The sequence below is a fragment of the Chrysemys picta genome, chromosome 4, assembly GCF_011386835.1.
Source record: "Chrysemys picta bellii isolate R12L10 chromosome 4, ASM1138683v2, whole genome shotgun sequence".
Lineage (NCBI taxonomy): Eukaryota > Metazoa > Chordata > Testudines > Emydidae > Chrysemys > Chrysemys picta.
The window spans coordinates 62,396,325-62,420,694 of NC_088794.1; the positions used below are offsets into that span (position 1 = coordinate 62,396,325).

General features: G+C 48.9%; 1 protein-coding gene and 1 long non-coding RNA gene across 8 annotated transcripts in view; one reads left to right on the forward strand and one right to left on the reverse strand.

The window, feature by feature from the left end:
• Positions 1 to 8,318, reverse strand: part of ADIPOR1 (adiponectin receptor 1) — a 26,610-nt gene extending 18,292 nt beyond the window's left edge. For 2 of the 7 annotated variants that reach the window (XM_005311015.4, XM_005311014.4), the window contains exon 1: positions 7,234 to 7,385. The gene's annotated coding sequence lies outside the window, so the exon portion shown is untranslated. Of the gene's footprint in view, positions 1 to 7,233; positions 7,388 to 8,173 lie in introns of those variants that run through there. The other 5 variants (XM_065592423.1, XM_065592425.1, XM_065592426.1 and 2 more) reach the window with 5 other exon arrangements.
• Positions 7,436 to 24,370, forward strand: part of LOC135983055 (uncharacterized) — a 19,692-nt gene continuing 2,757 nt past the window's right edge. Inside the window, exon 1 of the long non-coding RNA XR_010600547.1 lies at positions 7,436 to 7,947. This is a non-coding gene — a long non-coding RNA (uncharacterized LOC135983055). The remainder of the gene's footprint in view (positions 7,948 to 24,370) is intronic.

Consider the following 24,370-nt stretch of genomic DNA (forward strand, 5'->3'; position numbering starts at 1 on the left):
GAGTTTTCACTGGGAATCTGCCATAAACTAGGATCATCCAAGTGGAACCCCGTAGTCTGAAGAGAGGAGAGGACTTGGGAGTACTCTTTAAATGGGCAATGGAAAATCAGAAGGCAGAGATATTAGATGAGAAGAGAAATGTTCACCAAACCAAAGGAAATACGTTTATCATTATAAGCCACGCAGAGAGACTCAACTACTTCTCCAGAGAGGTGAAGCAAAGCCCATGGTCTAGCAGTTAAAGCAGGAGACCAGAGCCACCAGGATCCCAGCTCTGCCACGGGTTCCCTTGCTGGCTTCCACCAAGTCTCAGTCTCTTGGAACCTTATTTTCCCCCTCTGTACGACACGGGTGATACTAATATGCCCAATTCATGAGGCATTTAGGGAACAGCGTTTGTACAGTGCTGTGCCTGTGAACATGACTAGAAAAGTGCTAAGTAGCATTGTGGGGACGGAAGGGATGAGGATTTCAGCCTCATTCTATTCACTAGCCAAGATCACTTCACACCACAAAACCAGCATGGTTTGGCACGACTGGCCATTTCTGCTCAGGAGAGGACCAAGAAGCTGGATGCTCAGGAGCTCACGCTCAGGATGTAGACACAGGGGATGATGTCCTAGCAGCTATGTCGTTCAGCCCTCACTCATGAGAGCCACCTTAATCACACCGTTGGTATCTGACCCCCCAGGCTACTTTCTTACCTCAGGGTGACAAGCATTCACCCTCTCTTTCAAACCCCAGGGAAAAATATCATGCCACCACCTGCAGCTTATGCAAAGCATCCCACTGTTAGGAATCCATCTTAGTTATCTTAGGCTACGTCTACACTACTGCGTATGTCGGCAAAACTTACATCGCTCAGGGCTGTGAATATTCCACCCCACCCGAGCAACATAAGTTACACTGACATAAATGCCAGTTTGGCCAATTTGGCCCTACATTTGCTTTTGTATAGTGCTGTACACATTGAGAATGCTCAGGAAATAACCCAGTATCGAGTCCCACAAACCCCAGTATCCTAACCCAGCTGCATGATAGTCCCATGTTTCACAAAAGGTTCCATATCTTATTCAGCACAAAGGATTCAGCACAGTCAATGGATCAGAGCCCAAAACAAAAGGAGACACCAGTCCAGGGACCTGAGTCCATAGGCTGTAATGTGCACAGCTGGCTTATGCATTAATTCTACTCAGCCAGGACAAGTTCTCTCTTTATGGGTGAACAAGATGTTAAGTTTTCCATCATGACAGGAATTGAGCAAGTATGTTTTGTGCTTGGGTCTATATGCCTCCCTGACAGTTTTGCAGCTCATCAGTTGGACAGAGTGAATACACAAACACGGTTTTGTTCTTCTCTCCAGAAACCTTTGCTTTGCTTTGGGGCACAATCCCCTCCTGGACCCTGGAATACCCTGGTTTCTATGAATATACTTGGCTTTTCTAATGTTGAAGCAAAGAGTCAAACCATTAGGAACTGCTGCAAGCACAAGGAGCCAGCCAGCTCTGCTCTATCTCCAACCAATACACAGATCTGAGATTTGGGCAAAGCAACTCTCTGAAGGGCCTTGGTGCCTCAGGTTAGAATTATGAGTCCAAAGGAGACCACCAGACTACACTTAAATACAGCAATGAGTGTTGCAGAAACGCTCTCTCAGCAAAGTCTGGGAGGCCATTCGAACTCTTAAGCATCTTGTCTCCTTATACACAAACAGCTGACACTGCCCAATAATGTAAGTGGAGAAAATAGTAAATTAAGAAAAAATAACCAACTCTGCTATTCCTACACCCTGGAGTACCTGAATGAGCTCTTCTTTCCCTATGCAACACAGTTAGCTGCTGGGCTGGGTCCATTCTCACTCCTTAAGAGTCAGGGGCCAAGACCACACAGAGGCAGACTTAATGGGACTTGCCAGAACTCCATTGAGCAACCTTGTTTGCAGGATTCCCTCTTGCAGGGTCAGGGTCCCCTATCAGGTACATTCAGGCCTTGAAAGATGCTCTTGTCTCCTCCCCAATGAGCAGTGGGAACCCTTCCGTGTGAGTGTAAGGGCTTAAACTATCAATCCTATAGCATTTGAAAATAAAGTTTTTAGTCTTTATGGTTGTGAGGGAAAAAAAAAAATCTTTCCAAATACAAAGGATGTAAGGATGTGGCATTGCGCTCTTGAGCCTGCACACAGATGGCTCCAGTGCCTCTCTGGTACTCTTCACTTGACAAGCAGCAGCAGAGTGAAAGTGACAAGACTAATCAATGCTACTAGTCAGAGCCCTGTGCACAGCAATGAAATGTCAAGAGTTGGGTGAATTTCAGTATACTGCTGCCACTAAGGAAAGCAGCAGCAGGCAGCACTGGAGTTAATGGTCAGGGAGAAGGATCCCCAGAAGAGGTGGTGATGGGGCGGGGGAATAGAGTAGTGAAGCTAACTTCACAACCATAGCTGAAGGGGCCAAAGCTTCCAACCTATCAGATTCATATCAGCTTCTGGCTAGTATATAAGACACATGGAGATGTCATTGGAGCTAGTATTCTCACATGGGTATAGCCCCAAGATGTCTCTGGTGCCAACCCCTTCCCCTCCTCCCCCCACTCCCATTTCCTGTAGCACTCTCTGGCAGGTAGGTTCAATCCTCTGTTCAGCAGGTGTTCAATAAGATGTTCAGCCCTGGCTGCCTTTGCACCCGGCTGCAATCCCCATGCATTCAGCTGGCCTTTCCGTGACTCCTTTCCCAGATTGAGGTTGTGACGTTGTGCAGTCTATATGGTTTTATAAAAACTAATAAGTCAATATAATGTAACTGAGATAGTTTTAGAGAAAATACGGTAATAAGTGAATGTAACGTAACTGGGATATGCCTCATGCAAAAGGTCTCTTGTAAGGTATCATTACAAAGCTTATAATCTACTGAGTATGATCATCTGATTTGTATAAATGTACCACTCTTGTATCTAAAACTAGAAATATAAAATGTAACTCTGAGAGCCTATTGTAATTGTGTAAAGTGTGGGCCATTAATGATGGTTTGGAATCTTGATGACTCCCATTGTCTGCAGATGGCTGTATTTACCTGTGAGTCTTCCTGTATATGTGTGTGCTGGCAAGTGAGTAATGAAGTCTTGCAGTGACATGTGATCATGTCACCTGAACTGGAATCCATCTTTAACCTGGTGCTTTTCCAGGGGGGGGGGGGGGGGGTGGAAAACCAGAGAGACAAAGAGTTCCCGCCTTATGCAAAAGATATATAAAGGGGTGGAAGAGAACAGAGAGGGAGAAGAAGCCATCATGAAGAATCCCCTAGCTACCACCTGAGCTGCAACAAGAGCTGTACCAGGGGAAAGAATTGTGCCCAGGCCTGGAAGGTGTCCAGTCTGAGAAAAACTTACTGAAACATCTCTGAGGGTGAGATTATCTGTATTCAGTTTGATTAGGCATAGATTTGCGCATTTTATTTTATTTTGCTTGGTGACTTACTTTGTTCTGTCTGTTACTACTTTGAACCACTTAAATCCTACTGTCTGTATTTAATAAAATCACTTTCTATTTAGTAATTCACTCAGAGTATGTATTAATACTTGGGGGAGCAAACAACTGTGCATATCTCTCTATCAGTGTTATAGAGGGCGAACAATTTATGAGTTTGCCCTGCATAAGCTTTATACAGGGTAAAACAGATTTATTTGGGTTTAGACCCCATTGGGAGTTGAGCATCTGAGTGCTAAAGACAAGCGCACTTCTGTACGCTGTTTCCAGGTAACTTGCAGCTTGGGGACAAGTGATTCAGACCCTGGGTCTGTGTCTGGAGCCAGACGGGAGCGTGTGGCTCAGCAAGACAGGGTGCTGGAGTCCTGAGCTGGCAGGGAAAACAGAAGCAGGGGTAGTCTTTGCACATCTGTTGGCAGCTCCCAAGGGGGTTTCTGTGATCCAACCCGTCACAGAGGTGTCATTAGAAAAGGTTTTGGAACAAATTAATAAATTAAACAGTAATACGTCACCAGGAGCAGATGGTATTCACACTAGAGTTCTGAAAAAAGAAGAACAGGAGTACTTGTGGCACCTTAGAGACTAACAAATTTATTAGAGCATAAGCTTTCGTGGACTACAGCCCACTTCTTCGGATGCATAAGAAGTGGGCTGTAGTCCACGAAAGCTTATGCTCTAATAAATTTGTTAGTCTTTAAGGTGACACAAGTACTCCTGTTCTTCTTTTTGCGGATACAGACTAACACGGCTGCTACTCTGAAACCTAGAGTTCTGAAGAAACTCAAATAGGAAACTGTAGACCTACTAACTGTGGTGTGTAACCTATCACTTAAATCAGCTTCTTTACCAGATGACTGGAGGATAGCTAAAGTGACGCCAATTTTTGAAAAAGGCTCCAGAGGCGATCCTGGCAATTACAGGCTGGTAAGTCTTATTTCAATACCAGGCAAATTGGTAGAAATTATAGGAAAGAATAGATTTACCAGGTACATAGAGGAACACAGTTTGTTGAGGAAGAATCAACATGGCTTTTGTAAAGGGAAATCATGCCTCACCAATCTCTTAGAATTCTTTGAGGGATTCAACCAGAGCTTTGGAGCGGAGCACAGCTTCAAAGCCCTGGATTCAACAATCATATGGGTGAGACAGTTAACGTAAGAACGGCCACACTGGGTCAGACCAAAGGTCCATCTAGCCCAGTATCCTGTCTTCTGACAGTGGCCAATACCAGGTGCCCCAGAGGGAACGAACAGAACAGGTAATCATCAAGTGATCCATCCTCTGCGGCCCATTCCCAGCTTCTGGAAAACAGAAGCTAGGGACACCATCCCAGCCCATCCTGGCAAATGGGCATTGATGGACCTATCCTCCATGAACTTATCTTGCTCTTTTTTGAACCCTGTTATAGTCTTGGCCTTCACAACATCCTCTGGCAAGGAGTTCCACAGTTGACTGTGCGTTGTGTGAAAAAATACTTCTTTCTGTTTTAAACCTGCTCCCTATTAATTTCATTGGGTGACCTCTAGTTCTTTTGTTATGAGGAGTAAATAACACTTGCTTATTTATTTTCTCCACACAAGTCATGATTTTATATAGACCTCTATCATATCCACCCTTAGTCATTTCTTTTCCAAGCTGAAAAGTCCCAGTCTTATTAATCTCTTCTCATATGGAAGCTGTTCCATACCCCGAATAATTTTTTTTGCCCTTTTCTGAACCTTTTCCAATATATCTTTGAGATGGGGCAACCACATCTGCAGGCAGTATTCAAGATATGGGCATACGATAGATTTATATAGAGGCGATATGATATTTTCTATTTTATCTATCCTTTTCTTAATGATTTCCAACATTCTGTTCACTTTTTTGACTGCTACTGCACATTGAGTGGATGTTTTCAGAGAACTATCCACAATGACTCCAAGATGTCTTTCTTTTGAGTGGTAACAGCTAATTTAGACCCCATCATTTTATATGTATAGTTGGGATTATGTTTTCCAATGTGCATTTCTTTGCATTTATCAACACTGAATTTCATCTGCTATTTTGTTGCCCAGTCACCCAGTTTTGTGAGACCCTTTTGTAGCTCTTTGCAGTCTGCTTAGGACTTAACTATCTTGAGTAGTTTTGTATCACTGGCAAATTTTGCCACCTCACTCACTGTTTACCCCTTTTTCCAGATCATTTATGAGTATGTTGAATAGGACTGGTCCCAGAACAGACCCCTGGGGGACACCACTATTTACCTCTCTCCATTCTGAAAACTGAAAATTCTTCCCCTTTGTTTCCTATCTTTTAACCAGTTACCCATTCATGAGGGGACCCTTCCCTCTTATCCCATGACAGCTTACTTTGCTTAAGAGTCTTTGGTGAGGGACCTTGTCAATAGGCTTTCTGAAAATCTAAGTACACTACATCCACTGGTGTCAAGTATCAGCGGGGTAGCCGTGTTAGTCTGGATCTGTAAAAAGTGACAAAAAGTCCTGTGGCACCTTATAGACCAGTGTTTCCCAAACTTGAGACACCGCTTGTGTAGGGAAAACCCCTGGCGGGCCGGGCTGGTTTGTTTACCTGCTGCGTCCGCAGATTTGGCCAGTCGCGGCTCCCACTGGCCACGGTTTGCTGCTCCAGGCCAATGGGAGTTGCTAGAAAACCTTTGACAAGGTTCCTCACCACAGATTCTTAAGCAAAGTAAGCTGTCATGTGATAAGAGGGAAGGTCCTTCCATGGATCAGTAACTGGTTTGAATCATTGGTTTGAGCCAGTATGGCCATTCTTATGTTCTTATGCTTTTTTAAGCCATTCCCTTTATTTTTGGTGTCTGACATTGGGCCATCCCCATTCTTTGTGTTGCTGGAAACTGGCTCCATTTGGATGAGGGATGCCTCACATCTTTAGGGGCACTGACTTTGCATTTCTCAGTGTGTTCTCTTTGTAATTTCATTGCATGACACAGATGCCTTTCATGCAATGTAATTGTACCTGTGTCAGTCCCAAGGCAGTCGAGAGATAAGGTGACTGAGGTAATATCTTCTATTGGACCAACTTCTGTTAGTGAGAGAGAAGTTTTATAGCTCTGTTGTGGCTTGAAAGCTTGTCTCTCAACCAACAGAAGTTGGCCCAATAAAAGATATTACTTCCCCCAGCTTGTCTCTGTCATAGATGCCTTTCAGTAAGTGAAATAAAATATGCTGCTCGCGCGCATTTAAGACGTTTTTAGATCCTGTTGTTGCTCCACAGATTTTAAAGCGAACTGCTCCCAAGAAAGAACCTATCCCTAAATGGTCTGATGCAACCTATGCGGGTCTCCGAAGCAGAGCAGCCGGAAAACTGCTGACGTCTGCAGAGTGCTACCGGGCCTGAGGGGGTCCCTGTGCGGCTCGAAAGCGGGTCTCCCTCGCCAGCGGGGAGGGGACCGCGCCGGACTCTCCTGCTTCCACACTCAGACCCGTTTCCACGGCCCAGGGCGGCCAGCGCGCTCCGCGGCCGCAGCAATAAGCACGTCCCAGGCCAGAGGTGCCGCTACCTCGGGCACCCAGCCCGCCCGCTGCTAACGGGGGTCCTGCTCAGGGAAGCGGGACGAGGGGTCATTCCAGCTGGGGCAGCCTCGCCCCGGGCAAGTCACGCGCGGCCCGAGGAGAGATCTGGACCGTGGCCTCCAGCACCGAGGAGAGGCAGCCCCCGGGCCAACACCCGCCACGGGCCCGTAGGACGCGTCGGCCCGCGCCCCTCCCCCCACCGCCCGCACTCACCGGCCCCTACATCCCGGGCGGCGGCGGCTCCGGCTGCAGTGGCAATACCGGAAATGGCCCTGGGCTTTACGCCACTTCCGCCGCAAGAATCACCCCTCACCCTACACGCCACGTGACTCAAGGCACCAGCACTTCCGCTGGAAGGGGGGGACGTAAGGCTGCAGTGGTCAAAGCATGAGCTTCCTCCTGAGTGGCCGCAGGTATCCCCTGGGTTGGTGTGATTGGATGCGTGAGTCACGTGGGCTGTTTCTGCGCCCCGACTGCCGGAGCAGCTTTTGGACGGGTGCGTGCGCTGTGCTGGGAGCTGCTCCCTGGCTCCGCCCCGTCCCGCCTCTCGCGGCGCTGCGGGCAGAGTCCCTCAGCCTGGCTCCTTGCGCTGGCTGCCGCGTTTGACTCTCCTGGGGGCGGGGCCGTTGGCGCTTATCCCCCTTCTTCTCCAAGGCCGGACGCAGCGGCCGCGGGCGAGGCCGGGCCTGTACCTGGCAGGGCGGGGCTTGTGGGAGCCCTGGGCCCCAGGCCCGGAGTGAGGCCGGCTCGAGGCCGGCTCAGAGACTCCCGCCTAGACCAGGGCGTGAGACGGGCCCGCGAGGTCAGCTCGTCTGGTTGTGTCTAACCCACACCAGGCAGATGCTCTAGCCGCCTTGTGAAACCCTCTAGCGAAGGAGCTTCCACAGCCTCCCTCTGGTCTGTCCCGTCGCCCTGCTGCTTTGACAGGTGCGTTCCCTGAGGTTTAATCTAATCTGCTGTGCTGTAGTTTGACCCTATCGCTGCTTGTCTTGCCCTCTGTGGCAAGAGAGAACAACTTTTCTCCCTCTTTGTATCTGAAGACCATTATCAGGCCCCCCCTTAATCTCCTCTTTTCCAAACTACACATAGCCAGTGCCTTCAGCCATTGCTCCTATGGCTTCTGTTCATCCCTCTGATCATCTTTGTCACTCACCTCTGGATCCTTTCCAGTTTCTCTACAGCCTTTCTAGACATTGGTGACCAAAACTGGACTCCGTACTCCAGCTGAGGCCTAACCAGCACCGAGTAGAGCAGTACTATCGCCTCCCATGACTTGCACGCTATGCCTCTGTTAATGCAACCTAAAATTGCATTTGCTTTTTTTGCAACAACATCACATTGCTGACTCATGTTGAGGTTGTGATCCACCACAGCTCCCACATCCTTCTCAGCAGTGCTGCTGCCAAGCTGGTTATCCCCCATTTTGTAAGGGTGCATTTCGTTTTTCTTCCCTAAGTGTAGCACCTCACATCTGTCTTTGTTAAATTTAATTTTGTTGTCTATAATCTTGTTCTCCAATTTCTCACATTCCCTCTGAATTTTAGCTCTATCCTCCAAAGTGTTGGCAATCCCCTCCCCAGCCTTATGTCATCTGCAAATTTGACACAGCCAAGTCATTAATAAAAAGATGTTAACACCGGACCCAGAAAGATCCCTGTGGACCCCACATGAGACCTCCCTCCAATATGACATCATTATTTGCAGTTGTTTAACCACTTATGTATCCACTTAATGGTAATTCTGTCCAGCCCACATCTCTCCAGCTTACCTCTTAGAAAGTCACGTGGGACTGTGTCAGAAGCCTTGCTGAAGTCCAGGTTTATTATGTCCACTGCATTTCCCCTATCCACCAAACCAGTTACTGTGTCAAAAAAGGAAATTAAACTGGTTTGGCATGATTTGTTCTTGGTAGACCCAGGCTGGCTGCTAGTGATCACCCCTTCATCCTCCAGGTATTTGCAAATTGAATATTTTATACATTATTCTAGTAAATTCCCAGGTATCGAGGTCAGCCTGACCGGTCTGTAGTTCCCCAGCTCCTCCTTTTTTAAAGATTAGCCCTTCTCCAGTGTTCTGGGATTTCTCCTGTCATCCATGAGTTTGTAATTATTGCCAGTGGCTCTGAGATTTCTTCAGCTAATTCATTCAGTACCCTTGGGCAAACAGTATCCGGCCCCACTAATTTGAATTCATTGGTCAGAAGATCTCTGACATGTTCTTTACTTATCCCAATCTGCATCCTTTCCCCTTTATTGTCTATGGGAACTTCGGCAGTCATCCGCACATTATTTTTTGTGAGAAGACTGAAGCAAAGTAGGCATTGAGCAGCTCTGCTTTCCTATCATCTTCTGTTACCAGCTCACCTTTTCCATTGAGCAGTGAACCAACACCATCCTTGATCTTTCTTTTTTGTCATTCAGAATGCTGTGTACAATTCTGATCACCTGCATTCAAGAGAGATCAATTTAATCTGGAACAGGTGCAGAGAAGAGCAACTAGGATGACCAGGGGAATGGAGAGCCTATTTTATGATAGGAGACTGGAAGAGCCTGGCTTGTTTAGCCTAGCAAAACAAAGCCGAGAGGGGATATGCTACTTGCTATAAATATGTTAAGGGATAAAAAGCCGGGAGGAAGAAGCACTACTGAAGCCAAAGGACAATGTTGGTATGAGAACACAAATGGATATAAATTGGCCATGAACAAATTCAGACTGGAAATTAGAAGAAGGTTTCTAACAATCAGAGGGTGAAGGTCTGGGACAGCCTCCCAGTTGGTGGTGTTGGGGTGTAAGAGTGCATGGCCATCCTTCCCTGTCAGTCTTGGAAGGAGGCCACCCTCCGTCACTGTCTCATTCCCAGAAATGCAGTCTGGAAAGGGGGAAATTAGCTGTCTCTTGCACTCAGGCCCTCTGACCTGGGCAGTAATCAGTCTCTGGGGCTCAAGCCCTCAGGCAGGGTGAAGCCCCAAACAGTCTAGGGCTCTGGTAGCAATCCGTCTACGAGCCAAACCCTCAAGCACGGCAGGGCACCAAACAAACGAAGGGGTTCTGGCCCACAGGCAGAGCCAAGCAAACAGGCAGTCTAGGAGCCCAGGCCCTCAAGCAGGGTGGGGCACCAAACAGTCTATGTGGCTCTGGCTTTCAGGCAGAGCAGAGTAGCTAAGCAGTCTGTTGTTCTAGCATTGGCAGAAAGCAGGCAAATTCAGGCCTTTTGGCCTGTGGTGGGGAGGCTGCCACCCAGGGGTGGGGTTGGCATGAGGGAGTAGGGGTCCCAGGCTCACCCTACTAACTGGGTCCCACTCCAGGGCCCTAACAGTGGTGAAGTGTTCCACCCCTGGGTCAGTGGGGATCCAGCTGCAACACACTGACCTGGATGTAGGCAGCAATGCAGCCAGACTAGAGTCAGCTGTCCCTGGACTCCTTCCTCCCCTCCCCTCGGGGTGTACCTAGATCCTGGGGTTGTCCTCCATCTCTCTGGGGTACACTGCTAGTGGCAGTCCCAGCAGCTTCTCTGCATCTGGGGTGTCTGGCAGCTTTAGTAGGTCTGCAAGTCTTTGGCTCAGCAGAGGTTCTCTTCAGGCCATTCCAGCAGCAGATGGAGAGCATATGTCTCCCTCAGCATCTCCAACCTAACTGAGCTGCACAGTCTTTCGTACTTCTTGTCTTGCTCCTATGCTTTTGGTGGGGTGGGTGTGTGGCCTTCCTGGCTCTGCTCACCAGGGGTGGGCAGGGATGCTTCCCTGTCAATGTTGGAAGGAGACCACACCCCCTCACTGCAGGGGGCAAACTATTAGTTTTAAGACAGTGCTGGACAAATTAGTGAGTGCAATTGTATGACAGGGTTGTTTGTGGTGATGGGGGGCAGGGCTCAACAGCCCCGGGGCTCTCTTCCAGCTTATGTCTGGTGTTCCTAATGCTCACATGGCAGGGTTTCAGCAGTGGTCAGGAAAGGATTCCCTGCCCCCAGTGTTTTTTGGGAGAGTTTTTTTTTTTTTTAATCTCCTTTCTCTGAAGCATCAGGGTTGGCCGTGGCTGGACATGGGACACTGGGTGGGGTGTGTCAGGGCTCTGAGGTAGCACCAAGCAGTCTCTCTCTCAGGTACTTGGCTAGCTGGTTCTTGCTCACATGCTCAGGGTCTAACTGATCGCCATATGTGGGGTTAGGAAGGAATTTAACCCACGGTCAGAATGACAGTGACCCTGGGGGGTTTTCATCTTCCCCTGCAGTGTGTGGATGCGGGTCACTTGCCAGGATTAACTGGGTATATCTCATTTAATCATTTCTCTGCCATTGCAGGGGCCTCGAGCACTGGTGCACCTCGGTGCCTCCTATTCTCTGCCTGTGGCACGTAATAATCTAGTCTCCTGTGGGCTGTAATACTTTGGTCTCATTTCGTTTCGTGTGCGAGTGCTGAGTGGTGTTGGTGACCAGTTATATACAGGAGGTCAGACTAGGTGATCTAGTGGCCACTTCTGGCCTTAAACTCTATGACAATGACTCTAAAAGACTCCTGCCCTAGGAGTCACCTACCGGGTTCTGGTCCTTTCTCTTGTCATTTATAAATCGTGCACAGTCTTGCCATTCAGCACTCCAGCATTCAAAAGCAGCAGTCACACCCCAAAAATCATGTGATTTAAAAAAAAAAAAAAAGTCAACACTGTGGTCTGTTTGCTCTCTGCTTTTTGAGCCTTTAGGGTTCCCGTTTTTCGGCTTTCCTCCACAACCAGGAAGGCTAGAAACGTACTTTCATTTTTCAGTGAAAGCTAGAATTCCCACCTGACTGAAAGAGCTGGGGCTTTGAGAAAAAACACCAAATATCACAACACTCATGATAATATCACATGAGCTGGCAACACTGGTGCCACCCTCACAGGCAAAAACATAAAGCCAGCCCATAACAAGAACTGATAGTCTTAGCTTCAGTGAACTCTAGCCTCAACCCAATCATAGGCAAAAGCCTCAGACATGATGGACTGTATGTTATCTTGAAGGTCAGTAGCCTCAGAGGAATGGGGGGGAGGTTTGAGCATTGGCCTGCTAAACCCAGAGTTGTGAGTTCAATCCTTGAGGGGGCCATTTTAGGGAACTGGGGTAAAAATCTGTCTGGGGATTGGCCCTGCTTTGAGCAGGGGGTTGGACTAGATGACCTCCTGAGGTCCCTTCCAACCCTGATATTCTATGAATCTTCCAGAATGTAGGGTCTTCTACTGAATTCCAGTATTGCCAAGATCAGGAGCTCAGAATCATGGTTTTTGGCTGGTGTTCTGATTTTGGAACTCCCCTCCCCCGACATGTGTGTGATGATTAGTCTTTTACCAGCTCTTGCACATTTTTAACAAGGTGATTTTGGCCCCAGCTGAGAGCAGGGCTTCATTATGCTTGACTTTGTACAAACACTTGTGAAGTGGGTGTTGAGGCGGGTAAGAAGAGAGAGCCCCTGACCTGAACTCACAATTTAGTGTAACACATAGTGGTGAGTTTCTGATGTGGGAGCTAGATACCTAGCTCATTTTATGCAGGGGCCACCACATATTTGATAGATGGGAACAATTTTTAATCCCTGCTGAGGTGAGCAGGTTCCAAACTCGTGATCTACAGGTGACAGGCTCTGTAGCTCATCCGAAGAAGTGAGGTTTTTACTCACGAAAGCTTATGCCCAAATAAATCTGTTAGTCTTTAAGGTGCCACCAGACTCCTTGTTGTTTTTGTAGCTCATTAGCAATGCCCTTAGCAGAAACCAATGCAAAAGCTAGGATTTGGTCTCTGGGCAGGTAGTTTAGTGCACGTTCTATTAGGCTATAGGGAGTTGTCTGGGGGAGTGTCTCAGGCTGGTTTTGCTTTCCAAAATAATATGAGGGCTGGAGCTTTTAATGTCATTGTGAGAGTGGCTGCAGCATGGACCAACATCACATTATTTGCAAGAGTCAGCAGCACCGGCATTCTGAATTCCCTACATTCCTCCCTCCAGCCCAGGAGAAACTTAAAGGGCTCTTCCAATCCCCACTCCAGAAACACAGGGCACAATCCAACCCTCAGTAAACTCTTCAGACAGCATTTTCAAACCTAAAGTCAGGCCCCTAAACCAATGTTGTCAACCCCCAGCATTCAAAAAGCATTAGGCTCCCAAAATTGTGAGATTTAAGAAAAAAATTTCAAGATTTTCTCTGCAATCCTGAGATCTAGAAACTTTTTAAAATGAAAGCTGAGATCTCACAAATCTGTTGATTCCAGCAGCTGGGCTTTAAGGAAAAAATCAAATACCACAAGATTTGTTATGAAATCATGAGAGTTCATGGTACTGTGCTATCCCCATTTGGTCATCAGTGATCATCTGATCCAAGGAGTCTAATAGAGCTCTGCTTCATTTGTTGCCTGAGTTCTAACCAATCGGCTTTGCATTACATAACAACCACTTCCAACTAGCTCTTGCCAGAGCCTGTTAAAGGTACAGTTCCCCGCATCTTCTCCTGCCAAACATTAATTAACATTCCACATTAGCATAGATAGGAAGATATAGGAGGTGGGGTAATATTGTATAGCAATAATGCAGTAGACTATAAAGAAATTAGATGTGGATAAAACAATTGGTTTGGGTCAAAATCACCCAGGGGAAGGCTTGTAAAAGAGGTTCTGTTGAGGGGAGTGTTAGAGATTTGATCTAGACCATTAGGGTTGGATTTGGATATGGATAGCAATCTCTGTAATAATATTAGAGAGAGAAAATACTATGAGAAATTGTGTCATTGTGGGAGACTAACTTCCCAGGTAGAATAAGTACCAATACTAGTACCTAGCTCTTATCTATTAGGACAGCGGTTCTCAAACTGGGGTCCACAGACCCCTGGGGGTCCGTGAGGGTACTCCAGGGGATCCGCAAGTCATGTCTGGGACTGCTGGCCCCGCTAATCAACTCCTCCCTGTCCCTCCCAGTGCCTCCTGCATGCCGTGGAAAAGCTGGGAGGGAGGGAGAGGAGCAGGGATGGGGCACACTCGGGGGAGGGGGTGGGAAGAGGAGGGGCAGAGAGGGGGTGGGAAGAGGTGGGACAGGGCCTTGGGGGAAGGGGTGGAGTGGGGGTTGAGCACCCCCAGGGAAAATTAGAAGTCAGCTTGGGGGTCCACAAAATTTTTTTAAATCAAAATGGGGGTCCTCCGGTTGCCAAAGTTTGAGAACCGCTGTATTAGGAGATCTTCTCATCTACAGATAAGCATTCATGATACTTGCAGAGGAAACTGGTTTGTTTATTTACCCCAACTTAAAGGGCCAAACTATGAGCAGCTGCAAGACATGATCCTACCCTCTCAGCAATCATAGAGGAAAAGGGAGTGTAATTTACCACTTCACATAACACAAGAACTAGGGGTCATCCAATAACATTAATAGGCAGCAGGTTTAAAACAAACAAAAGGAAGTACTTCTTCACACAATGCACGGTCAACCTGTGGAATTCATTGCCAGGGAACATTGTGGAGGCCAAAAGTATAACTGGGTTCAAAAAAGAATTAGATAAGTTCACAGAGGATGGGTCCACCAATAGCTATTAGCCAAGATGCTCAGGGATGCAACTGCATGCTCTGGGTGTCCCTAAACACCTCTGTTTGCCAGAAGCTGGGACTGGACGACGGGGGATGGATCACTCAATAAATTGCCCTGCTCTGTTCATTCCCTCTGAAGCATCTGGCACCAGCCACTGTCAGAGACAGGATACTGGGCTAATTGGACCATTGGTCTGACCCAGTATGGCCGTTCTTAGGTCCCCACTCTTTCACTTTTATGCACTGAAAAAGCAGTGAATGGGAACCAGTTTGATGCACTGAAATGCATTTCCACTGGAGGGCAATTATCAAGTTATCCATCCCCTGTCATCCAGTCCCAGCACCTGGCAGTCAGAGACTTAGGGATACTCTGAGCAAGGGGTTGCATCCCTGACCATCTTGGCTAATAGCCATTGATGGATCTATCCTCCAGGAACTGATCTAATTCTTTTTTGAACCCAGTTATACTGGGACAATCTGGCACAAACCAATTCAAGGCAACTGGCAATAGAATGAGAGCTCGCATATCTCCTTGCTGGACCTGGAAGACCTGATCCTACATGTGAGTCTTTCCTGCTCCATTCCAGGGATTAATTTTTTTTTTTTTTTTTTTTTTTTTAGCAATTTTAAAACCATAGATGTGACCAGTTTTCTTTCTAAAGGAGCCAGTCAGGGTGGTCTCCTAGGCCCGCTCATTCTGATGGACAAAGAAGAGTTAGTTGCTAACCTAAAAATTACTGGTTGTAGGTACCGGTGATCATGATCTGGTTACATTACCTCGTGCAAAGAAAATGTGGCACCAACCAGTAAGATGTATATTTGTAACTTTAAAAGGGCTTAAAGCAGTTGTTGGCACAACTGATTGGGAACGTAAATGTAAAGTGGGAAGTGTTAATGAAAACTGGGAATTGTTCCAGGATATCAGACTGAATGCCTGAAAAGCCACAATTCCACAGACACAAAAAAAGTTACATTGAACAAGAAGCCATCCTGGTTTTAAGGAGATGTGGAAGCAGTGATTAAACTTAAACAAATAATATAATAAAGAACAGAAAAAAAGGGGAAGTAAATGGCCATGAATACAAGTCACAAGTTAAAAAATGTAGCCAACTGATAAGGGAAGCCAAAAGAATCACTGAAATGTCAATGGCCAATAAGGTTAAAGACAATAAGAAGATTTTAACATATTAGAAACAAAAAAGCCTACATCTGTTATAATTCAATTACTAGATGCAGATAGTAAAATCATAAATAGTGATGCAGAAAAGAGAGAAATGTTCAATAGGGATTTCTGTTCTATGGTTGGAATGAAGCAGGGGGAATGTATCTATCCCACATGATGCTGTGGATGGAATAGAAAGTTAATCTGTATCAAAGGAGGATGAGGCATCATCTGCTAAAATTAAACACTTTTAAACCACAATTTACACCCAAGAGTCTTAAAGGAAGTCTTAAAGCTGAGGAACTTTCTGAAACACGAATGTTAATTTTTAATAAATCTTGAAAATCTGGGGAAATGCCAAAGGACTGGAGGACTTCCAATATCGTTTCAATATTAAAAAAAAAAACGTAAAAGGGATGACCCAGGGAACTATAGACCCAGTAGCCTGACATCCATTACAGGTAAAATTGTGGAATGGTTAATATGGGGCTCTTACCAACAAAGAATTAGAGAATAAAAATATAATGAATGCTGGTGAGCAATGAGTATGGTTTCATGGAAGGTAGATCTCGTCAAGCAAATCTGGTATCTTTTCTGACAGGCTTACAAGTCTAGTACAGTCAACTGTGTTTACACAATACACTTGGATTCTCCCAGGCATTTGCCTTGGTACCCCATGACATTACAATTAATAAGCTTGCATTATATGGATTTAGAGGGCACACACTACATGGATTGAAAACAGGCTCATTGGCAGATCTCAGAATGTAGAGGGTCAGTCCTGGGGCCAGTTTTGTTTAATATCTTTATTAATGATGTGGAGGATGGTGTGCACTGCACTCTCAGCAAGTTTGCAGATGACACTAAACTGGGAGGCATGGTAGATACACTAGAGGGTAGGGATCGGATACAGAGGGACCTAGACAAATTAGAGAATTGGGCCGAAAAAAACCTGATGTGGTTCAACAAGGACAAGTGCAGAGTCCTGCACTTAGGACAGAAGAATCCTGTGCACTGCTATAGACTAGGGACCGAATGGCTAGGTAGCAGTTCTGCAGAAAAGGACCTAGGGGTCACAGTGGATGAGAAACTGGATATGAGTCAACAGTGTGCTCTTGTTGCCAAGAAGGCTAACGGCATTTTGGGCTGTATAAGTAAGGGCATTGCCAGCAGATCGAGGAACGTGATCGTTCCCCTTTATTCGACATTGGTGAGGCCTCATCTGGAGTACTGTGTCCAGTTTTGGGCCGCACACTACAAGAAGGATGTGGAAAAATTGGAAAGAGTCCAGCGGAGGGCAACAAAAATGATTAGGGGTCTGGAGCACATGACTTATGAGGAGAGGCTGAGGGAACTGGGATTGTTTAGTCTCCAGAAGAGAAGAATGAGGGGGGATTTGATAGCTGCTTTCAACTACCTGAGGGGAGGTTCCAAAGAGGATGGAGCTCGGCTGTTCTCAGTGGTGGCAGATGACAGAACAAGGAGCAATGGTCTCAAGTTGCAGTGGGAGAGGTCTAGGTTGGATGTTAGGAAACACTATTTCACTAGGAGGGTGGTGAAGCACTGGAATGGGTTACCTGGGGAGGTGGTGGAATCTCCTTCCTTGGAGGTTTTTAAGGCCCGGCTTGACAAAGCCCTTGCTGGGATGATTTAGTTGGGAATTGGTCCTGCTTTGAGCAGGGGGTTGGACTAGATGACCTCCTGAGGTCCCTTCCAACCCTGATATTCTATGATTCTATGAACCTATAGATATCAGTGAGAGGGGCTGTTTTTACCAGAGTCCGCCAGTGATCAGTTCTTGGCCCAACACTATTCAATATCGGTATCAATGACCTAGACAAGGCTATAAAACCTTTGCTGGGAATGTGTGCAGATGACAAAGATTGGTGGGGTGGCAAATAAGGAGGAGGACAGGTTACTGTTACAGAGTGATCTGAATCACCCGGTTAAATGGTCACAATCCTATAAAAGGCATTTTATCACAGCATGGTGGGGCTTGTACCTCAACGGCCTCTCTACGCCCACGTCTGTGTTCTAAACCCCTCTGTAGTTAGCACAGTGTGGCCCAAGGGCCAGAGTCCATGTACTTCCCCTTCCCTAGTAGGATAATGCAGCCTAGTGGCCGAAGTCCATATGATACACCCTTAGGGCAGCACAGCCCAATGGCCAGAGTCCATCTAATTCCCCTTTTCTGGTGGGATAATGCAGCCTAGCAGCTGAAATTCAACCAACTCACTGTGTGGGGCCACCCTCTTTCAAAGGTGGGTGGCCGAGATAGGGGGACCCAGTCTTGCCCCCTATCCCCGACCCGGAGTGCTGTTGGTGGCGAGTTCTCCTCACCAGTGGTCCAGCGGGGATCCTCCTGAAGCACACCGGCCTGAACAGTCTTAGCACCGTTTCCCTTTAAGGACTCCCTGGGTCACTTCCTACCCCTTCCTCAGATTCAACCTGATCCACAGCATCCTCTGCTTCCCCTCTGCAGTGCATCTGGATGTGACTGGTCTGCGTCCTGGTGTGTAGGCCACTCTTCTGTTGGAGAGAGTGACAAGCCTCCTTCCCCTCCAGCAGTCCACCCTGACTAGGGTGACCAGATCACCCAAGTCAAATATCGGGACGCGGGGGGGCGTGGCGGGGGGGGGGGGGGCCAAAAAAAAAACCAACCCTTCCTCTGCAAGCGCTGGAGGGAGGCCCGGGAGACTCAGGGGAAGCGCGGGGCCGGGGTGAGTAAGAGTCTGGCCTGGTCCCGAGCAGGCAGGACTCAGTTGGGTGGTAGGGAGAGGAGGGGGGCGGCCCGCGGTGCCAGGCGGCGGCTGTTCTCACCCCCGGGCAGCGGGACTCGGGAGCAGCCGCTGCTGCAGCTCCCACTGCCGTGGGGGAGGAAGCAGCCATGGCGCTTGGCGGCTGCGGCTCTGGCGCCCCCGAACCCTCCGAGCCGGGGCCTGCTGCGGGAACCCAGCAGCGCGCACGCTGCGCCCAGCCCCTGGCCAGTCGTGTCTGGGCTGCCCAGCTGGTGCTATCCCGCAGCGGCCCCGGAGCGGGGGCAGCAGGCCCCAGCCCCCCCATCCTGCTCGGGTCCCGCAGGGGAATGAACGGGGCTGGGCTGCCGATGCCTCCGCCCCGGGGCCGCCGCGGGATAGCACCAGCTGGGCAGCAGCCCAGACGCGACTGGCCAGGGGCTGGGCCCAGCGTGCGCACTGCTGGGTCCCTGCAGCAGGCCCCGGCTCGGGGGGTTCGGGGGCACCAGAGCCGCAGCCGCCGAGCGCCATGGCCGCTTCCTCCCCCGCGGCAGTGGGAGCTGCAGCAGCGGCTGCTCCCGGCTCCCGTGTCCCGCTGCCCGGGGGGGAGAACAACAGCCGCCGCCTGGCCCCGCGGGCCGCCCCCCTCCTCTCCCTACCACCCAACTGAGTCCTGCCTGCACTGGGCCAGGCCGGACCCTTACTCACCCCGGCCCCGCGCTCCCTCTGTGAGTCTCCCGGGCCTCCCTCCAGCGCTTGTGGAGGGAGGAGGAATGGTGAGCCCGGGGAAAAGGCGGGAATTCGGGGAGGGAGCCAATCGGGGGAGGGGGAGGTGGAGTCGGGGGGGGGGGGTGCGAGCACTTCCGGGCTCCAGGCTCTGGCGCATTTCCTTGTTTGTCCAGTGTCCCGACCGCACGTCGGTCGGGACGCGGGACAAACGAGGAAATATCGGGACAGTCCCGATAAAATCGGGACGTCTGGTCACCCTAACCCTGACTGAGCAGCTCTGCAGGTTTTATACCTGACTTTCAGGTGGAGCATGCGCAGCAGAGCCTCAGGGGTGGAGCATCTTCTGCTAGGAGGGAAGGATTAACCCCTGCCGTACCAGTGCGGGGCCAATCCATCTCATAACACACAGCCAAATGCAAGGTAATACTTGGGGAACAGAGAATTGACATTATACTTACAGGAGGGGGACCTCTGTCTTGGGAAGCAGTGACTCAGAGAAGGACTTAGGGCTCATCAGAGATATTTGCCTCAACCTGAGCTTTCAGTGCAATACTGTGGGAAAAAGGGCTAATCCTTGCCTGTATAAAACAGGGACTATCAAGTGGAAGATGGGAAGATACACAGCACTGGGTAGACGATTACTAGAACACTGTATCCACTGCTGTGGCCACCCCCCAAGAAGAATGTGGAAATGCTGGAGATATGTCAGAGGAGGGCTACAAAAATGATGCAGGATCTGAAAAACAGGTCTTACGATGTGAGTTCAGCTTGTTCAGTATGTCGAAGAGACGACTGAGAGGTGACGTGCTCTCTGTGTCTAGTTCCTTATCTGTGGGAAAGAGATTTGAGAGTGGGGGGATTTTCAGCCTTGCTGGCAAATGCAGCTCAAGGCTGAAGTTAGACAAATTCATCCTTGAAATGAGGGTGAAAAAATGTTGGACAGCTTCCCTGGGAGGGGGTGCACTCACCATCCCTTGGAATCTTTGCAAGGAGGTTAGGTATATTTCCAAAAGACATGTTTCCATCCAGCTTTTGGGAGAGGTTCTGTGGCCTGGGGGGGGGGGGCAGGGGGGGTGTCAAGCTGGATAGTCAGCATGGTCCCTTCTAGCCTATGAATTGCTCTGCTCTCCCTTTTCTTCCTGGGCCCTGGGGAGAACAGAATCGCCTGCATTTTCCTCAGCAGGGTAGAGCTTTGAAATACTCAACAAAACTAAGTAAAATGGGGAAGGATTCCGGTGAATAGTCTGGATAAGGCAGAAATACCGCCCTGGAAAGGAAGCAAACATAAAAAGCCTCCAATAAGAGGATCAAATAAATTTGTTATACACTGGTGCCACCTTGTGGATATGTATGGAAGTGGCAGAGAACCTGCAAGAACAGAAATCTGAGAGCTATTTGGAAAGAGTCTGATAGAAATTAGAGGGTTGCCCCTCCTCCAACAGACCCCTGTGGTCACTGGAGGCCTCCAAGTTTTGCTGGCCCCACAAAGGAAGTGGCAGAATCCAGAAGTGCTCCTAACACCTGGACCAGCCATGAGGTGAGATTCCCCCCAGTTCCAAGTACCAGGACTGAGAAATGACGCTGGCACTCCTTGGAGGGACTGTATTTCTGTGTGTCCTTGGACAGAGGTAACTGGTGGGTCCCTTGTCCATGCTGAACTCTTTGTGGGGTGACCTCAAGGAGCTTTATTTGGGGTTTTAACTAAGAAGTGCCATATGCGTGTTCCTCCTTTGTGAGTACATTGGCCTATGAGAACCTCAGACAATAACTCCTGTAAGCAATTGCTTGTGATGTTTTAAACTCATCCCTTTCAAACCAAGCCCCAGAAATAGCAGGAACCCCGGCCTGGAGCCATGAAGGGACGTATGTTACAATATTGAGTGTCTTGGTGCCTGGAAAATCACATAACGCCAAGAGTGCAAGTCGGGCGGCACTCTCCAGTACCTGTATCTGCAAGAGATTACTAGCCGGTACAAAATACAGGAAAGACGTGGGGCCAATCCTCCCCCCGCCCCCTGCCGGAGCACACTACTCCTGTGTTCTATGCCTTAAAGGAGCAGAATGCGGCTAGGGAGGGCATTCGTTCTTGTGGCTTTAATAGCACAATACATATGCTAAGAAACTTAAACAGAAGCTTTTCTTAAGTTTGTTAGCATATGTATTGTGCTATTTTACGTTGGTCCTCAAGAGGGGAGGGGTGGGGACGGAAGGTGTTTAAATAAAACAGTGTTTTTTATTCTGTTTCTCCCCATTGGTCTGAATTATCCATGACATTCATACTGCATTACATCAAGTACAAATCATTAGAGGAATGCCTCTGTTTGCACTGACCAGAGGATGTTTGGATTCTGACGTCAGCCCAGTTCTGTAACCTGACAGGAATCAGTGGTATCCGTCCCCAGTGTAAACATAGAATTCTTCTTTGCAGCCAAACTAGTCTAACATGCATTTTGTTAACTGGAACTGGAGCAGCAAAACAAAGAAAACAAATGCCTCATTTTTCAGCTTTGTGCGTGAGAGAACTACAAGTGAAGATTCTGTGGCTCAGTGGTTAGGTCATCCATCCACCTGGGAGGTGGGAGCCTGGACAGGACTCACTAAAGGCTTGGGACAGTGGAGGAGGTAGGTGAAATCCAGGCATTTTCTGAGCCCTGCGTATCACAGTCACCAGCCAAATGCAGAACAAACAGAGTGGAGGATCCAGTTTCCAGATTGTACAACTTTGGTGAACTGAGTTGGCTTTTCCCCGACCTTGACTGGAAGGCGTAAGAAGGAAAACACCTGGTATTTGGGGAAGCCTCTAACTCCAACCCTACTTTGGTCATTCAGCATCTGACCCAGAGGGACCCTGGCCGCTGCTTGAGGTCTGTTTCCTGGGCTGGAGGCCTTGCCTTGGTACTGTACTGGGCATTTCAGCATCTCCAACCCATATTAGCTATGCCAATGCCAGATCAGAGCCTTGGGTCCTTCAGGCTGCTATAGTGCGAGAAATGGAGAGAGCAGCAACTGGACTGCCCAGTTAGGAGAGATGCACAGAACAGAGTTCAGCTTGGGGCTCCAAATCTGAGCCAAGTGCTGGTGCTGGATGTGCCAATTGTGAGCTGTTTAATAACTGAAAGGCTGACATGGAATTTGATTGATAAAGAATTAAAGGCTAGAAATATAATCACTGCCAGTCACCAGGGATTGTTTTGGAAAGTAGATCTCGTCCAACATACCTGATTTCCTCCTTTGGTGAGATAACTGCAAAGATGTAATACACTTAGATGTTGTCAGGCATTTGACTTAGTTCTACATGACATTCTGATGAAAAAATTAGCACCATATAATATCAATAGAGCACACATTGAATGGATTAAGAACTGGCTGACAGATCTCAAAAAGGAGTTGGGGAACCCTCCTCAAATCGGGATGTTTCTGGTGGGGCTCTGCAGGGATTGTTTTAGGCCTGAAGCTAGTCACATTTTTATCAATGAGCTGGAAGTAACTATAAAACCACTGCAGATAAAATTTGAAGATGACACAAAGATAGGTGGAGTTAGGGTTACCATATTTGAACTTTCAAAAAAGAGGACACTCCACGGGGCGGGGGTAGCCCCACCCCCTAGCCACTCCCTCCCACTTCCCGCCCCCGACTGCCCCCCACAGAACCCCCAACCCATCCAACCCTCCACCGCGCCTTGTCCCCGGATCACCCCCTCCCGAGACCCCTGTCCCTAACCGTCCCCTGGGACCCCACCCAAGCCTCCCTTCTTCTTGTCCCTGACTGCCCCCTCCTGAGACCCCCCCACCCTAACTGCCCTCCTAGGATCCCACTCCCTACCTGTCCCCGGACTGTTCTGACTCCTATCCACACCCCCGCCAGATCCCTGGGACTCCCATGCCTATCCAACTACTCCCTGTTCCTGAATGCCCCCCCCGAACTCCCAACCCATCTAACCCCCCCGCTCCCTGTCCCTTGACTGCCCCAACCCCTCTCCGCATCTCTGCCCCCTGAAACCCCCCCCCAGAACCCCCGACCCATCTAACCCCCCCCCCCCCGGTCCCTGCCCTGACCCATCCAACCCCCCCCCCACACACACACACACACACACACTCCCTGTCTCCTGACTTCCCCCCCGGGATCCCATGTCCCTTCTCCAACTCCCCGGCCCCCACAACTATGAAAGCTAAAAACTTGCCTTTAAAAAAAAAAAAAAAAAAAAAAGCTGAGATTGTCACATAATCCCATAACTTCAGAAGCTGGGACTTTGAGAAAAACACCAAACATAGCAAGACTGGCAATAAAATTGTGATTAGTGGCAAAACTGCATTATTTGTGCTCTTATATGCTACCAATCACAGTGCTCCTTCAGCTCCTTTATGCTAGAATTCATTCATTTGTAAAGCAAAGTCTAGGTTGGTATTTTGCATTTATCACAGCACTTGTTTATTAGAGATAGATTGTGCCCTTAGGCATAGCTGTAAATAAGGGTCTTTGCACTAAAAAGCTGCACCATCCCAGGAACATCCCAGGGAGGAAGTGTGATTCAGAGAATCACAATTCCCCCACATGCATGCACTCCCCTCTTGCTCCAAGACAGTGGCGTAGCCAGCTTCTAAGAGGAGGGGGAGCAAACATAAAAAAGGCGCCCCCCCCTTGGCTCCTCCTCCGGCCGCTCCGTGCCCCCCCCTTGGCTCCTCCTCCGGCCGCACTGCCCCTCCCCCCCCATGGCTCTTCCTGCCCTGCCGTGTCACTCCCCGCTCCTCCAGCCTTGCCCGCCGCCCCCCATAGCTTACGGCCGCGCTGCGGGCTGCCAGCCTGCGCCCCCCCTCGCTCCTCCAGCTGTGCTGTGGGCCGCATGCCGTGCCCCCCCTGCTCCTCCAGCCACGCCCGCTGCCCCCCCATGGCTGCGGGCTGCGCTGCGGGCTGCCAGCCTGTGCCCCCCCTTGCTCCTCTGGCCGCTTTTGGCTGCTTCCCCTGCACCCCGCTAGCTACGCTACTGCTCCAAGGGGAGGGGGAAAGGGAGTTATTTACCTCACCTTTGCAAGGTTGCAGTTGACTTCCCCATGTACGTTTAGCTTAGAGCAGCGTGTCTGGGGCCTGGTCTACACTATGACTTTAATTCGGATTTAGCAGCGTTAAATCGAATTAACCCTGCACCCGTCCACACAACGAAGCCATTTATTTCGAAATAAAGGGCTCTTAAA